General features: G+C 38.8%; 1 long non-coding RNA gene across 1 annotated transcript; it reads right to left on the bottom strand.

Annotated features, from left to right (window-relative positions):
• Window positions 1-2,295: 2,295 nt before the first annotated feature.
• Window positions 2,296-3,823, bottom strand: LOC113023382 (uncharacterized). Its single transcript, XR_003272563.1, has 4 exons — window positions 3,727-3,823; window positions 3,196-3,354; window positions 2,642-2,734; window positions 2,296-2,373 (listed from the first exon to the last, which is right to left on the bottom strand). It is a non-coding gene; the product is annotated as an uncharacterized LOC113023382 (long non-coding RNA).
• Window positions 3,824-18,486: the final 14,663 nt, after the last annotated feature.

The following is an 18,486-nucleotide window of genomic DNA, read 5'->3' as shown; positions in this document are numbered from 1 at the left end:
TTTGTGTGCCAGAGGAGGAAAAATAGTGGCAGTCTATACAGTGGCTTGCAAAAGTATTCAGCCCCCTTGAACTTTTTCACATTTTGTCACATTACAGCCACAAACATGAATCAGTTTTATTGGACTTCCACATGAAAGACCAACACAAAGTGGTGCACACGTGAGAAGTGGAACGAAAATCATACATGATTCCAAACATTTTTTACAAATAAATAACTGCAAAGTGGGGTGTGCGTAATTATTCAGCCCCCTGAGTCAAAACTTTGTAGAACCACCTTTTGCTGCAGTTCCAGCTGCCAGTCTTTTAGGGTCTGTCTCTACCTGCTTTGCACATCTACAGACTGAAATCTTTGCAAAACAGCTCCAGCTCAGTCAGATTAGATGGACAGCGTTTGTGAACAGCAGTTTTCAGATCTTGCCACATATTCTGGATTGGATTTAGATCTGGACTTTGACTGGGCCGTTCTAGCACATGGATATGTTTTGTTTTAAACCATTCCAGTGTTGCCCTGGCTTTATGTTCAGGGTCGTTGTCCTGCTGGAAGCTGAACCTCCGCCCCAGTCTCAAGTCTTTTGCAGACTCCAAGAGGTTTTCTTCCAAGGTTGCCCTGTATTTGGCTCCATCCACCTTCCCATCAACTCTGACCAGCTAAACGTTGACTTTAATTAAAATTATTTTGTCAACAGGTTCCACGAAATTGCATTGTGTTAGTTTAAAGAAAAAAATCTTTAGTTCATCTAATTTTAAAATACTTAAGATTAACAAGAGATATTTAAGACTACCTAAATCAAGTTATGTTGTATGAACATAGATATATTTACAGGTTAGATAGTTTAGATTAGTTACTTCAACACATTTCTTATTTGTGGCAGTAAAATGTTAAATTTAAGTTAGATTAATTCAAATATTATATTTTCAGCCACCTTGTGCTTTACATAAATCTATTTTGTCAACAGGTTCCACACAAATGAATTAAGTACATCCAACTTATTTTTTTAAATTTCTTTTATTGCCAACACATTCAGTGAGCATTTGTGTAAAACCGGTCCGAAACAAAACACGACAGCTCATTAGGGTTAGTAACTAACAGTATGTAGACAGATGCAACATCACGACTTTAAATTAAATGTCTGTATCTGCCAGAAATAGAAGAAAAAAAACATTGAAGCCCACATAACATGTTGATAAGATGACACTTGAATTATGCACATGTGATGCTAGTAAGGTCTGTGGAGTGTTTTTTTCTTTTAGTGTCTAAAATGGATAGCAAAGTTGCTATTTGCAATGATTGCTTAGGGTCAGTCCAGTAACACAATGCCAATGAAGTGCTTTCCTTTAACAATGCAAAGTGAAGTGTCCACCTCAACAGCCACAATTTAAAAAAATTAATGTAGTAATAATAATAATAATAATAATAATAATAATAATAATCCACTGATATTAGCAATCAAAGAAAATTATATCACCATCCCAAATAAAACATGCCAACATTATGGTCTAACAATAAAAAAAAAGCTTGTCAGAGTTCAGTTTTTCTGCAACAGCACAGAAGTAACCATTTAACACTTGCCACTGTCAACGTTTATTTTACCAGTGTTTGGGCAAAAAGCTTGAGTTGTAAACATTTTAACATGGAAACAAATGTTCGTCTTTAAAAGTCCGCAAAATATACATTCATCCTGCATTCCTAACTTACCCTTATTCTTAGTATGTATTGCAATTACCTTTACAATGCACACAATGTAACACAAACAGAATATGAACATATTTCCACCTCATAACAATATGCCTTGAACGCTAATATACACACCACCCCTCAACATTTCTGGTGCAGTATCATCTCTCAATTAAACACACACACACACACACACACACACACACACACACACACACACACACACGAGTAAAATCTCTCAAATTGTAGTAGTTTACAATCTTTTCAAAATTTTCTAAATTTCTCTCATGTAATTTTCCCTTTATCTGTCATTTTCAACAAATTACCATTTTATTCCCATTCAGCCTCCGAAAAACTTCTGTCCATCTGACAGAACATTCATCATCCAAATTAAGGGTTGGCTTATTCATTCAGTTTATTCTTGAGCATCTGTACCTTGGTCAAGAGTCTGCTGACATACAGATGAAGGAAGAGGTTCTGAAGTACTTCAAAGAAAGCTTTCAGTCCTGAGGTTAACTGAGATTCAGTGCATATATCCCACCCATTAAGAGTGCACATGCAGAGGCCAGGTCTTCCAGGTCATGCAGAACACACTAGATGGTTATACCCACATCGGCTGGAGGAGTGCTGGCATCAACTCTTTCGATGGTGAAGATAGCAAGGGTAATTTGTTCCAGCTCCCTCTGAACAGCTGTAGCTGTAGCTTAGACGCAAAAACATAGAAAAATGGCGTCCAGTTTAATGAAGTAAACACAATATTAGGAACATGCACCCCAGTGAGCTACTATTTTAGACTACAGATTCAACAATAAATATACATAGTTTGGGTATACAAGAAGATTTCCCAAAACATTTAAACAGGTTCCATGCAAATTACAACAACAACAACACTACAACATGCAACAACATTAGTTATTCAAAATTTGGTTTAATACAGATAAAAAAACTAAAATAAAATTACCAACCAATTATTCTTTGAAGAGGATGCTTGGGTCTTCATTCAGGTAAAAAGGTAGTGCCCTGAGGACACACTCCCTCCCCTTTTCAATAGTTTCCTTCTGTAGAGAGTGGCAGAGATACAGGAAGAGAAAACAGATATACTTTAGGATGACACAAACTCACATTATACGCAAAATGAATGACATATCCACTGCACAAATAGACATGTACACAAGACCAACTAATCATCACATGGACATGAATAGTTAACCTGTTGGGCAGGGTTTCCACCACATTATATATGTCCATAATGGAGGTAAAGACAAACTAATACATCATCTTTTTTGCATTCAAAAACTGATCTTTAACATAAAAACCATTCACTTATGGTTTAACCCGAAATTGAGGGATCACATTTTACATATGTTTAGGTCATTTAAGTTTTCCAACGTTTTGAGTACAAAACTTTGTCTTGCTTAATATAAATGTAAGTGCACTGTGCAGCTACCATACACTAGCTGTTTAAATTTGAAAATGATCTTATTAGCCATAATATTTGGCTACCAACAGAATAACGCACCTGTGTGGCAGGGGCCAAAGTTTGTCTAATTTTCTTCCCTGCAACGCCTCCTTTTTTCTTGAAGACTTTTATGAGCTGGTCATTGGTGTATTGGTCAAGTTGTGTAAAAAGCCTTGGAACAAGTGGAGCAGTAGTAATCCTCACATATTCTGCTTCCACCTGAAAACATGTCAACAAACACAACATACTGTACTGTAAATATACATACTATATGTATATATATATACACACACACACATATACATACTTTATAACTAAAACTAATGTAGAAAGACCTCATTAAAGCTATAATTTTAACACAAATATTTACACAAAATGCTAAAGGAGCCATTACAGCTTTTATTGTTATTTATCAAGTTCCAAAAAATATTGATCACAGCTGATCTGAAAAGAATTTCATGCCTCAGGCCCTTGAACTGCAACCTTTACAATGGTTCAGATCTGGAGAAGAACAGGGGCATGGGATGGGTGACTAAAGAAAACTTAACTTATAAAACAGTTTTGTTTTTAAAAGTATAACAGTTCACATACCACATACAAGCTCAGCAGTACCACATACACCACATCAGTATAGGAGGGAGCAGGTAAAGGCCCGGATCTGAAATTTATAAAGTAAAACAAGAAATTCATTTCTTAATTTCAAGAAGCAAATTATTGATTGAATTACAGCTAAATAAAATACTACTCAGAAGCAAGAGATTGACACTGCCATGTGCTAACTTTCTATAGAAGCAATTATCACCAGGTCTGTCGACCTCCATTGTCTGTCCACTCATATGTCGTGAATAATTTTATTTAAAAACTTAAGTGTGTGATTTAACAAACTGTAATTTATAACTATGTTGATATGTATAACTCCGCTAGGAAACATGCTGTATTTACAGACCATTTTTAAATAATACCGATTACTGATAGAGCATAACAATGGTGTCACAGTGGCTTTCGCCCTTGACTTTTTGTATTTTAAATTTCACTTTATGCTATCCTTGCTATCCTATTCGATATTTACGACTCTTGGATTACAGTAAAGGAATCCCAAGAAAGCAAATGAAAAAATAACCCCTTGAAAAAATAACCCCATGAACCCCTGTAGCTAATCCCTTAATAAAACAAAAAACAATAAAAATGTTTCTTACACACTCCACAAAATAAGCATGTCCAGGACCCAGTAAAACTAATGTAGAACAAGCGCACGCAAACGATATAACATGGCTTGTAAGACAAACGCAAAATATAACCATGCTCTACATGTAGATACTACACAACATAGTCAAAGAAAGAAGTGGTCTAACCTCTCAAAGAAACAGCAGCTTGGCGCCAAAACAACGTTTTCAAGTTAAATTTGAAGTCTTGCGCATGAGCAGGCCCAAGCCATGAAACCTTGTTGTTCTTCGCGGTTTTATTACAACTGTTTTTGCATTACTGCCACCTTGTGGATATACAAAGTATATCGATCCTAATTGACTTAACTTAAATGTTATGCCATCAAGTAACACATTAGTATTATGTACGTTGAATAATAGACACAATTACGTAGACTTGATTAGAAAAACACATGTTAACTTAACAAAAACATATATTTTAAGTAAAATGAAAATAAATAATTAATATACACTGAACAATCCCCCTCATTCATTTTTTTGAGCGTGTCCCTGCTGAAGAGAAGCACCCCCAGAGCATGATGCTGCCACCACCATATTTGACAGTGGGGATGGTGTGTTCAGAGTGATGTGCAGTGTTAGTTTTCCGCCACACATGGCTTTCTTCTTGCCACTCTTCCATAAAGGCCAACTTTGTGCAGTGCTCGACTAATAGTTGTCCTATGGACAGATTCCCCCACCTGAGCTGTAGATCTCTGCAGCTCGTCCAGAGTCACCATGGGCCTCTTGGCTGCATTTCTGATCAGCGCGCTCCTTGTTCGGCCTGTGAGTTTAGGTGGACGGCCTTGTCTTGGTAGGTTTACAGTTGTGCCATACTCCTTCCATTTCTGAATGATGGCTTGAACAGTGCTCATTGGGATGTTCAAGGCTTGGGAAATCTTTTTGTAGCCTAAGCCTGCTTTGAATTTCTCAATAACTTTATCCCTGACCTGTCTGGTGTGTGCTTTGGACTTCATGGTGTTGTTGCTCCCAATATTCTCTTAGACAACCTCTGAGGCCGTCACAGGACAGCTGTATTTGTACTGACATTAGATTACACACAGGTGCACTCTATTTAGTCATTAGCACTCATCAGGCAACGTCTATGGGCAACTGAGTGCACTCAGACCAAAGGGGGCTGAATAATTACACACACCCCACTTTGCAGTTATTTATTTGTAAAAAATGTTTGGAATCATGTATGATTTTCGTTCCACTTCTCACGTGTGCACCACTTTGTGTTGGTCTTTCACCTGAAATTCCAATAAAATTGATTCATGTTTGTGGCTGTAATGTGACAAAATGTGGGAAAGTTCAAGGGGGCTGAATACTTTTGCAAGCCACTGTATTGTTGGTAAGGTGCAAACTGCATCCAGAAAAGAAACAACTGCATTCAGCTCCTAACAGAACTTTGGCTTTGCAAGCATCTACACAGACAGAATCCAGAGTAGTTTTAAAGCTGAGTGAACGCAGACCCAAACACGGCAGATAGACCCTGAACTTCTACTGGTAACGAACAGATGAGCAAACAGGCTTAAGCCTCTGTTTCAACCTGTTCATGTTAATTCTACTCCAAAGCAGTTGCCACAGTGATTCTACTTTAACGTCTTTTCATGCTGGTTATTGCCTTTGCTTTGTGTTGTTGACTTGTTCATACCTAATACTAAGAGAAAAATCATATGTGTGTTCTCATTAGAACAGGGGTGGGCAACTCCAGGCCTCGAGGGCCGGTGTCCCTGCAGGTTTAGATGTGTCCTTGAACCAACACAGCTGATTTAAATGGCCAAATTAGCTCCTCAACATGTCCTGCAGTTCTCCAGAGGTCTGCTAATGAACTAATCATGTGATTCAGGTGTGTTGACCCAACGTGAGATCTAAAACCTGCAGGGACACGGCCCTCGAGGCCTGGAGTTGCCCACCCCTGACCTAAACCAACCCAGAGCTATATTAGAGAGTTTTTGCAGACGTCTGTGGCCCCTCTGTGACAACTCAATTTATAAAGACCTGGCAAAATGATTGCACTTGATTTCCAATTATTTTCAGTTGTGGATGTTAAAGGATTCAGAAAGTTTATTCATGCACTGAATCCTATGTATGCAATTCAAAGCAGGAAAAAACGCTCTCCCAAAATATCATCCCAGGCCCATATCACAGAGAACATGCATCTTCTTTTTGTTTTGCATATTAATTTTTTATTGTGTTGTGGTTTGCAGTGTTTTCTAGGGCTGGGTATTGTCGATTTCTAGAATCGATTCGATTCCGATTCACAAGGTCCTGAATCGATTCGATCTACGATTCGATTTAATTCGAGTCAATTCAATTCAATTCGATTTGAATCTGGGAAATTTTGCCTCAGACAGTCAGAAATATTATAATTCAGATCAGTACATTTACATATTTTTGTATCTATAAAAAAGAAGCTGACACTTTCCAGACTTTATCAAAGGTGTGAGCATCACAGCAGATGGCTTTGTGTCAAAGTAGCTGAAGATAAAACACAGAAAAACATGGTGATTTTCCTGGCCTTACCGCTGTAACTTACCTCTGAAGTTACAGCGGTTTTATTAGAGACACAGCTAAGCGTTTTGCATTTTGTATAATTTTAAAAAGTTTAAATTTGTTCAGAAACCTATTGAACAGCAGAAATTAGGCTTTCTTTTCGGAAGTAACTAAAAGGAAAAAAAAAAACATCGGCCGACAGCGCTGTAAATAATGGTAGACTTGTGCGTAACAAGCAAGCGAATAATGTAGAAAACAGATTTTGGGGATAGACAGGAAACTGTTCTTGAAGTACACTGAGAAAGAGAGAGAGAGAGAGCTGTGCATGAAGTGTGGTGGAAGCAAAAAAGAAAAAGTAAGAGGGAGTCCATGACGATGTTTATGTGAAGCGTAGTTTGGATCTTCTTTTGCTGCTGGTTCAGTCAGTATTGTTTGGAGAGAGATAAAACTGACAGCGTTAGAATCAGCGCAAAAAGGGCGTAAACACAAAGCGCGGACCCGCCGAAACATCGGAATCAGCGAGCTGTCGGTTTTCAGCCGTGTCCGTGCTGTCGGGTGAGAAAGGCGACATCTCACTGATTCTGATCCGCGGGTCCGCGCTGTGTGTTTACGTCTTTGTGCAGAAGCCGTGTACCTGCTCTCATTTACTGTTTTAAATGTTTGGTGGTTGCCTAAATTTTGTGACGTTTCGCCTGAGATTCTGGAATTTTGGGCAAAATACATTTAGATAAAAAAAATCGATTCAGGATTTTAATGAATCAATATCACGTTATCCAAGCCAGAATCGATTTTAATCGATGAATTGATTATTAAAACCCACCTCTAGTGTTTTCTGTTGTTTCACTTTAAATTTGTTTAAAAGGAAAAAGCTGAAAATTTAAATAGTTAAAAGTAGAATTGTAAATAGTTGGTTTTTGTATTTTATAATTTCTTTAATTTAATGTGGAGTGAATAAATAAAAGCATATTTATATAACAAACATATATAAATAAAAACACATTTTTTTACATTAGTAATTCATTTTGTGCATAATGTTATATTGTTGTTGATAAATTAATTAAAGCAACAAAACAACCTTAAGAGCTGGTTGGGAGCCGAAAGAGCCGGTTCTCTAAAAAGAGCCAGCATTCCCATCACTAATATAAGCCCTATAAAACTATGCTTTGTTCACATTTTAATCCAGAAAATCAGTAATGAATGTATAAACATCATCCGTGCAAAGATTTATGCTTCTAAAGCAACATAGTGAAAAGTTACTGCACCTTTAATAAATAAATATTCAGGTGTTGTGCAGCTTGCTCAATTTTGGCACACTTTGGTCACCATGTCTGAGTTGCATTTTTTAGGTATTGAACCCGCAGTAATTATTTAATTTCATTTACATGCCTAAAGATGCTTTTTTTAAAATATATTTTTGAAGAATTACCCACAGACTGTCATCCAGCAGGCCCATTCTCCTGTGTGCCATAGACAGTTTAAATGGACTCTGTTGCTTTAAATTCTGAGGCGCTGTAACGTCTGCTTTTATTGGCTGATTTGCATGATTGACACCTCTTTTTACCTTGACGAAAACTCCATGTGACACTAAATTTACGACACATATCTGTAGCTGGGCTTAAAATGGCGATTGTTGACGTTAGTGGCTCTGATGCATCATGTTCGTGCTGCCATTCGGTCTTTTAAGTCTAACGTCATTAGTCATTTCCGGGTCCAAACTCCGCTTTAGGTCCCAAAGTCAAACGAACACTGTGGCATCACTGAGAGTTACAAACTGTCTAAATTCTTTAATTAAATCATCAGCGTTGCTGCTCTACCTGGTGTAACAATTAAGTTTACCATCCAGGCATCTATGAAAACTGAATTTATTAAATTTAATGGAGTTAGAAGTTAGCAGGAAGTTAGCTTGCTAGTTTCCACCGAAACATGATAGAGCATGTTCTGACTGAGAGATTTCAGAAAAATTAAAACATCCAACTCTGCTATCACTTCCAACATAAATGGAGACAGAAACCTAGACAGCAGTGACGTTTGAAGGGTTACTGAAGTTGGGCTATGTAGTGGCTAGCTACACACCTATGGTTAGCATAATATAAACAGTGAAGCTGTAGGATGAACGCTAACTTTTCCACTTGATAAAAGTTAACATGACGGTTCCTGACATAGCTGGACTGGCCATCGGGCATACCGGGCATTTGCCGGTATAAACACTGAAAGGTCGTGGATTGCCCAGATGAAGGGAGATGTGTAAAAATAACTCAGTTGTTTGGTGGTGGCTATTGCGGAGCTTCCACAGATTCAGTAACATTAGCAAGTTGTGGAGGCCAGCAGATGCAACATGCTGGCAGGTGGATGACGGAAAGGCAGGAGGAGCAGAGACCCGAGGCGGTGAACTGAACTTCAGGTAAGACGTTCTGACCTGCAGTCTATCTGGGTCAGATATAAACCAAGTTTAGATGGAGTTTGTTTTCGTTATGCTGACTTTTTACAGTCAGTTACAATAACTCGTACTGCGTACTAGCTAGCATGACGGCGTTTATATATACTGTAGCTGGGCGGGTGCTATGATATTATTGATGTTGAACTTGTTTTATCTTATTTTATTTATAAGGTTAGTTATTAGAGTTTCCAACCGTCCCGTAAAAAACGGAATCGTCTCGTATTCAGAGAAAATATTGCGCGTTTCGTATTGAGGTGAAAAGGAACACAGTTTGTCCCGGACTTCAGCTACAATGAAAAAGACATAAAGCTGGAGCTGCACAGCTGCCTCTTCTTCTCTCATTCTCTCCCCTTCTCTCTCCTGTTTCTACTTCAATCATGAAACTGATCAATGATCAGCTGATTTGCTTTTCTCTCTTGTTTATCGCCCACTTTGCGCCAGAAAGAAGAAACCGGCGGATGTCACGCTAAACAACAGCAGCACATTTAAGCTTGATCAACTGTTGTTATAATTTATTTAATATTAATTTCTAGTATCAGCTGATGTTTGCTGGAGCCACAGCTGTAAAAGCTGCTGGTCATGATGTCGGTTTGGATATGTGGTGAGAGGGAAACATGAAGATGAAACCAGGAGATGTCCTTACTGGATCATCAGAGCTGAACAGGTGATGGAGAAACAGGTTTACCTTTTAGGTGACATGAATGAGTTGAAGGAAAGTTATGAACTGTTTCTGAGAGACAAATAACACCAGGATCTTTTTCTAAGTAGCTGACAGCTGGTAACTGTGCAGTTTTGTCAGGGGGCATGTAGGGCATTAACAGGGAAAGGGGGAAACAAAGAAATACTTTTCTTTTTTATGTCATATAAAAACTTTGAATAAATAATTATCTGAATCTTACAACAAACGTTTTCATCTGATGTAAAATGTATAGAAATCCATTATTGTACATAGTAATTTTTTTGAGGGTCCCAACATAATTTCTTCAGAAGTAGCTAAGTACTGTATATGATGCCAGTATTTTCCCACATTTTCTAGATACTGTACCAGTACTGTGTGTAAAATGCCATCAAAAAGTCAATTAAGTTTTATTCTTTCTCACCTGTCTTTCTGTCTCCTTTCACTTTTTAAAGGTTGCCATGTCAGAAAAAATATTTTGCCCTGCCATGCTGTTTATTGATGTGGCAAATGAATGGTTTATGAAAATATATATAAATCTGTCATCAGTAAACAGTAATGATCATTTCTCACCTCTAGTCTCCTCTGTCTTAATTTCAGGTTTTCACCATGTGCTCTAGATAGTTTAGGAGGTTAACTCAACCAAGCAGTCTACTTTTGGTACTGTTTAGAATACCAGAACAGGGAGGATGGTGTAGGTTTAAGTTTATTAGATTGTTACATATATACCAACAAGACAGTGTGCATCACTGTGACAACAGCATTTGTTTTTATTCAAAGGCTTTATGGTTTTTCCTATAATACCTGGTGGGCCGGTCTCTAAGTCAAAATGCCCGGGCCGATTTTTTGTCCCAGTCCAGCCCTGGTTCCTGATGATGGGGCTGTAGTTACATCTAAGGGTTTAAAAACCAGTCTTTAATAAAAACTGATAGATGCTGACGGTGATCACTGACTTTTTTTTTTTTTAAGGGGCTTGTTCAGACTAAATAGAACAAGATACAAAGCATTAAAACATGTTAAAAACACAACAGCCTTGATAAAAACAGAGTAGTTTGGACCCAGAAGCATGGTTCATACGTCATCACTTGAAGACTAGATTGTCAATAGCTACAGCTGCTATTGGCTATCACAGGTCCGAATTTCTGTCTTAACAGATATTGGACACTACACATTTTTGTGGCCTTTATTGCGGCTGGTTCAGTTACTTTTAGTCCGAGCGTGGGCAACGTGCAGTTTTGTAATATGTGAGATCTCTGCTAGCTAACTGGGTATACCTTTTGTGGTTGCATGAAGTCAGGAGAGTTTTTGGCTGCCAGAAGGTGATTGCCATTCGCAAGCGCGCAAACAATCATATTTACGTGTTTGTTATTAGGCAAAGATATGTATTTATGGAATTTTAATATATATATATATATATATATATATATATATATATATATATATATATATATATATATATATACACACACACACACAGTCAGGTCCATAAATATTGGGACATCGACACAATTCTAGCATTTTTGGCTCTATACACCACCACAATGGATTCAAAATTAAACGAACAAGATGTGCTTTAACTGCAGACTGTCGGCTTTTATTTGAGGGTATTTACATCCAAATCAGGTGAACGGTGTAGGAATTACAACAGTTTGCAAATGTGCTTCCCACTTCTTAAGGGACCAAAAGTAATGGGACAATTGGCTTCTCAGCTGTTCCATGGCCAGGTGTGTGTTATTCTCTCATTACCCCAATTACAATGAGCAGATAAAAGGTCCAGGGTTCATTTCAAGTGTACTATTTGCATTTTGAACCTGTTGCTGTCAACTGCCAAAATGAGCTCCAAAGAGCTGTCACTATCAGTGAAGCAAGCCATCATTAGGCTGAGATAACAAAACAAACCCATCAGAGAGATAGCAAAAACATTAGGTGTGGCCAAAACAACTGTTTGGAAGAGGAAGGCCAGATTAGAGTTTGCCAAATGACATCTAAAAAGCCTTCACAGTTCTGTAACAACATCCTATGGACAGATGAGACCAAGATCAACTTGTACCAGAGTGATGGGAAGAGAAGAGTATGGAGAAGGAAAGGAACTGCTCCTAAGCATACCACCTCATCAGTGAAGCATTGTGATGGAAGTGTCATGGCATAGGCATGTATGGCTGCCAGTGGAACTGGTTCTCTTGTATTTATTGATGATGTGACTGCTAACAAAAGCAGCACGATGAAGTGTTTCAGGCAATATTATCTGCTCATATTCAGACAAATGCTTCAAAACTCATTGGACGGCGCTTCACAGTGCAGATGGACAATAACCCAAAGCATACTGCAAAAGCAACCAAAGAGTTTTTGAAGGGAAAGAAGTGGACTGTTTTGCAATGGCCAAGTCAATCACCTGACCTGAATCCGATTGAGCATGCATTTCACTTGCTGAAGACAAAACTGTAGGGAAAAAGCCCCAAGAACAAGCAGGAACTGAAGACTGTTGCAGTAGAGACCTGGCAGAGCATCAGCAGGGATGAAACCCAGCGTCTGGTGATGTTTATGTGTTCCAGACTTCAGGCTATGATTGACTGCAAAGTATTTGCAACCAAGTATTAAAAAATGAAAGTTTGATTTATGGTTCGTTTTCTGTCCCATTACTTTTGATTCCTTAAGAAGTGGGAAGCACATTTGCAAACTGTTGTAATTCCTACACCGCTCACCTGATTTGGATGTAAATACCCTCAAATAAAAGCCGACAGTCTGCAGTTGAAGCACATCTCTTTCGTTTCATTTGGAATCCATTGTAGTGAAGTAAAGAGCCAAAAATGTTAGAATTGTGTTGATGTCCCAATATTTATGGACCTGACTGGATCACTCTCCAAAGAGGACAGGATGTTTCGTCAGCTATTCGACGAGGGTTTGGAGATACAGTAGAATCGTCTGAGAGAGCAGAGAGCTCACACCAGGGAGCAGCGATTGGAATAGCAGAGACGACACTAGGATCAGATCAAGTCCATGGAGAACTATTATAAAGATCAGTTTTCATTTCCAGCTTCCTTGCCTAATTCCTTGCCTCAGTTTATTACAATTCAAACATGTGAAGAAAGACAAAACACTGGAATAGTCAAACAAACAAACAGCAATCAAAGCTGAATTCAAAAGTTGTTTATCAAAAACATAAACGAATGAATAAATAAATGAATGATTTGGGATACGAAACACAAAACCCAGAGACCCTAACTCCTTGACTGGCATCTTTCACAAACAAATGGGTTTTTGTCACAGCCACTCTGACTGAGACAAACAAGGAAACACAGGTATTATGGTAAAATGGTTATAAAAAGATGTAAAAGGTTGCAAAATGCTCAGATCATAAAGCAGGCTATCATGCTTTACAACTAGAGTAAGTCCTGTTCAGCGTTGACATGGTCAATTTTTAAAAATGTTTTGGGTTTTTTAAAACGATCTTTTTTAAGCAGAACCTGAGAAGGACACATAAAACATAAGCATTTACCCAGTGAGCGTCACTATCATGTTTCCCACAATAAGGGCAGAGGTCAGTCAGGTCATCTTCAACAACAAGAGGCAAATAATTTACTTTTAATAATTATAAACAATGTTTTTCTGACTAAATAATACTACAGCAATAATAGACAAATATTCCAAACACATTCAAGCTAAAAGGTTGCAGTTGTCATAAATCAGCTGTCCAGCAAGCAGGGAAGGACCCAAATACAGACTCACTGAGACAAAAGTAAACTTAAACACAGAAGTGAGTGCAGGTATGGTGGAGTGGGCGTAGATAAGTGTCAGGGGTGATTTGTGAGAGAAGGATAGCAGCAAGACTGAAAGGGAAGGTTTACAAGATGGTAGTGAGAACCATTTCTTGATGGTTCTTTGGGACACCTTTAGAGGTTCTTCAATGAACCACTGAAAGAAATGGTTCTTCAAAGAACCATTGCTTGAAAGGTTCTTTGTGGCACCAAAAAAGGTTCTTCTATGGCATCAGTCTAAAGAACCACTTTTGGTTCCAGTTGGCACCTTTATTTTTCTGAGTGTAGGTGGATCAAATATATATTGATCGGGTGGAAGTCCATAATATTTTCGAAAATTGATTTTCTTTGATCTTCTAACTTGTCAGTCTTTCATTTAACTAAACTTGTCAGCTTGTGTTTTTATAGTTTTGGTAACATACAGCAGCTCTGCAATCCCAGAAGAATAACACAGATTCTTCCAAAGATCAGTACAACTACCAAAATTTTAACTTAAAATTTCAATATATTTTACTTGTCTGTGGTTTTGTCATACTTTATTTACATTGTCATTAAAAATTTGCAGAGACTAATTTACCTGGTAATGTCCTGGCAGTGTTTGATGCTCATTTTCCTTTCCCCCAGTGGTTTTAGGTGATCACCTAAATGTTGAAGTGGTCCCTAAATGCAATTGACACCCCTTTCTCAACAAGAAGTTTGGGCTTGGGTGAGCCTGAGTGCTGAAGATATCTACCTATTCGGAACCATGGTAACAGGGTTCTGGCTGGTCGGAGCTGGCTTGGCCCTGACTTATCAAAGAATCAAGAAAGCAGAACCAGCTGTTCAAACCTCCACAAGGCTGCCCGCTGGGATTGGAACGATGGGAGAGGTGTGAGTTTCTCAAAATGGGCTCATTGAGTCAGCACGGATAAGATCTTGGAGAGGCTACGGCTGCTGTGAATACTCAGAATAAGATCTCTGACTGCAGATTGGATACATCTCGGAAGGGCTAGCCCGGAATAACATCTCTGGGCGCAAATTGGATGACATCTCGGGGAGGCACACAGCCGTGAGTTCTCAGAAATTGGCTCCTTGAGCACAAGAAATGACAGCATCACAGCAAGTATGGCTCTCCAACGGGAGATTGAGAGACCAGTGTTGGACTGTAGAACTGCTTTGAAATTCATATGAGCTGTTCGCACTAAAGTAAAAAATACCATCACTTATGCGGATACCCCTTTGGCGCCAGCTGCAAGGCCGGAGCTGAACAAAACACCCTGATAACGACTGTGCTTAGTCTGTTCCTTCCCATTCCATGCAAGGCCACCTGGGTTGGCTGGAAGACTGTTTACTTAGCCTGGCAGGGTGAAGGACACGCACACACATACATATACTGATACTGACGCATCACCCTCCCTACCCCGGATCCAACGCTACATCCAACGCTTACCTCCCCTCTGATGTGGACATCGGGTCAGTTGGAGGCACAGTCGAAAGATTGCAGCGATCCCAGATCAGATGTACACACTGGAACTCTTTCCCATGGTGCTGTCTGTGTTTATTGTGCTATGGTGTGTTGATATCTGTGCATTCCTGTATTATCCTTTTGTGTTACACATTTCGATGTTTTTTTTCCTCGCTACCTAGCCTGACCTGTCACCCCATTGTGATGTTTGTGTATTGTATGTAGGGTCGGCAAGGTCTGTCATCTCGGTTGTGGGCAAAGACCTGCAACTGACAAATAAAGGCTATCTCATCATCTCATCTCATATCTATACTGGTCATCGAATGTTCAAGATGGGCTTTACGTCTTCCAACAGCTGCTCACACTGTCAAACCAATACACCGGACAATTATATCCACGCGCTTTGGTTCTGTCCACCAGTTCAGAAGTTTTGGCGTGAGATGTGTTAAAGTTATCAAAGTGTCTGAAATGTAACATTCCAACTTCCCCTTTAGTGTGCTTGTTGGGCAGCTTAGATTATGTCACTACAGAAAAGAATATCGCCCATATGGTTTTCACTGTCCTAGGCATTGCCAAGAAAACAGTCCTCATGAAATGGAAAAATAAAAATAATCTTAATTCTAACCAATATAGAAATTATCTAATAGATTTATCTTAGTACTCAGTGGCAGTCTTTTGTTATATATATATAAATGTGTGAATGTATAAATGAAGTGTGAAATTGTTATTGGGATGAATGATTAAAGGTGCACATTGTTTTGAGAGAAAAGTGTGTGGGAGACAACGAAGTTCATTGAAGGGAAGTGTGTAAAATGCTAATGAAAGTATTGTGTGGATGATGCTACGAAACTGAGTTGAAAGAATGGTGATATGTGTGGAAAACTGTTAATTGTCCTGATGTCTGAAAGAGCTCTGCTGAGCACGTTGAAGATTGTGATGTGAATGCTTGCAAATGCAAAGAGCTTAGTATATTTAAGTGTGTGTGCGTGAAATAAGGGTGCATTGTTTTTAGAGCAACACTTAGCAGAATTATAGAGGGTTTATAGACTGTAAATATTAAAAAAAAGAGTTTGATTAGCCTGCAGAAACAGGAACGAGAGAAACTTTCCTGTTTCTACAGACTAATCAGCTGTGTGTGTGTGACAGGAAGCTGTGTGTGGGACAGGAACTTTGCATGCCCATAAAAGGAAACTGGCTGATGCAGTGGCGATCCTAGCCTGTTAGGCGCCCTGGGCGAACACTCCCTCTGGCGCCCCCCCCCCCCCCCCCCCCCCCACACACACACACACAAAATATTTTAAGGGTTGTACATTAACATAAAACTGTTGTACACACACGTACACACACACACACACACACACACACACACATGTGAAGAGAGAGAGAGTATGCATAGTATGCAAATTGCCACCAAACAGCCATCATAATTCATCATACAATGAGAACAGGACAAATCAACAATTAACAATGACTAATTAATATTAAAATATGTAATATAATGTATTGTTTGGCGTTTAGTCTGTTACTGTTACTATTTTTACCATTTCTTCTTAGAGCAACTGTAACCCACATAATTTCCTTAGGGATTAATAAAGTATTCTGATCCTGATTGTTTCAGGATGACCTGCCATTATCCAATGACACATCTGCTTACCTGCATCTTTTGCTCGTTTCTCCTCCTCTTCTTTTCTCTTTTTTCTAAACTGAGCACCTGATGGCTTTGAACTTTTCTTGTCCAGCTTCCATTGGTTTTAATTTTGCACTCCATTATGAACACCCATCCCTCAACATGAGGATCACCACAACATGACCTAATAGACCTACACCTTAGTTCACAGATTCTAGGGTTTTTGTCTAGGGTTTATTTCTGGGATTTCACACAACCCAAGGTTCAAATCATGAATACATAATGGACTTAGATTTACATCATTATAAATGAAATGTGCTCTATTTGGAAGCAGCCAGCCCCCCCCCCTCTTTCGATGGGTTGTGTGTTAGACTTTAAATCATCAAACTATAAATTTTAAATTGTTATTGATCCCTTTACACCAAGTCCTAAAGTGTGTATTTATTTTCTTACTCTTCTTATATATATTGTTTGTTTACTTGCACTGCTGTAACTGGAGCCTCGTCGCCTCGTCTCTCTATATACTGGACTGTATGTAGCGGAGATGACAATAAAGTTTACTTTGACTTCAGCAGCAAGCAGGCGCACCGAGGGCTCTCGTGCTCACTTTTCATGTACAGAATTTCGAAAAAACATTGATGCAAATTATAAGTCTGTATTATAATGTCTAGTGTTTTCATGTTTGTCGGTTTGTTTTTATTTTGTTTTATTTTGCGAGTTGATTATTATTAGATGCTGCTCCAGCCAGCCAGAGAATCCCCCGCCGCCTCCCCATGCCGCAAGCAGCAGGCGAAAAAGTCAGTGCAACTGAACTATAACACTGACGACGCCAGCAGCAGCATGTAAGAAAGCACGTGATGCAACATGCACGGTGAATTACAGGCTGATAAGAACAGTGGGATAAATAACTGTGTGAAAGCACTGAACACTGAGTTTCATATTTGCCATGCTTGGAGTAATCCTTAAAAGAAAAGACTGAAAAGATCAAGAGAGAAGAAATGGAGAGAAGAAACCCCTGATTTGGGCCTGTGTTGATCTGCGAGGCCCCACAGGAAACCGTGAGAACAGTAATAGGTAAACCTGGACATTATATAGTGAATGCATATGGGAAAATTGGATCAAAGGCTGAACTTATTAAGGTTTAGAAATTTTCACCACATCACAACAATGAGGTTAAAAAGGTAGAAAACACACATATACAAATGGTTACATGTGAAATTATTTTGGGGGAGAAGCAGAATTGAGATAGTTTGAATCCACAGCTCAGTGCAAAGAGGCAGAGTTAAACCTGATTATAAAATACATATGCAATGTAGAAGCAGCTTACACTCCATTAACATGACCACATAACATGAACGCAAGGAAGAACACGCTTACATTTATCAAGGTGAATACATGAAATAAACTGGTATTTTTGGCCAGAGAGAGAGAGAGAGAGAGAAGTGGGTCATTTAAGCACTGATGATAATAATGAGTGTCTAAGTTTGTCATTTTTAGGTCCAAAGCAGACCTGGATCAATTTTCCACATGCGGCGGTCAGAAGAAAGTTATAGGTTAACATCACTGTAAACATTCAGGCCTGGTTGTTTACAGCGCCATGCATCACTAAACCTGACAAGTGAGCTCTAACTCCTGGCTGAAGGCAAGGAATGCTGTTATTTAAGGTGGGAAAGCAAAATTTGGGTTAGCAAACTTGGGAAAGAAAAAACTGACT

Source organism: Astatotilapia calliptera, chromosome 6, assembly GCF_900246225.1.
Source record: "Astatotilapia calliptera chromosome 6, fAstCal1.2, whole genome shotgun sequence".
Lineage (NCBI taxonomy): Eukaryota > Metazoa > Chordata > Actinopteri > Cichliformes > Cichlidae > Astatotilapia > Astatotilapia calliptera.
The sequence above is the reverse complement of the archived record's forward strand: the minus strand, read 5'-3'. Positions and strand labels throughout refer to the sequence as shown.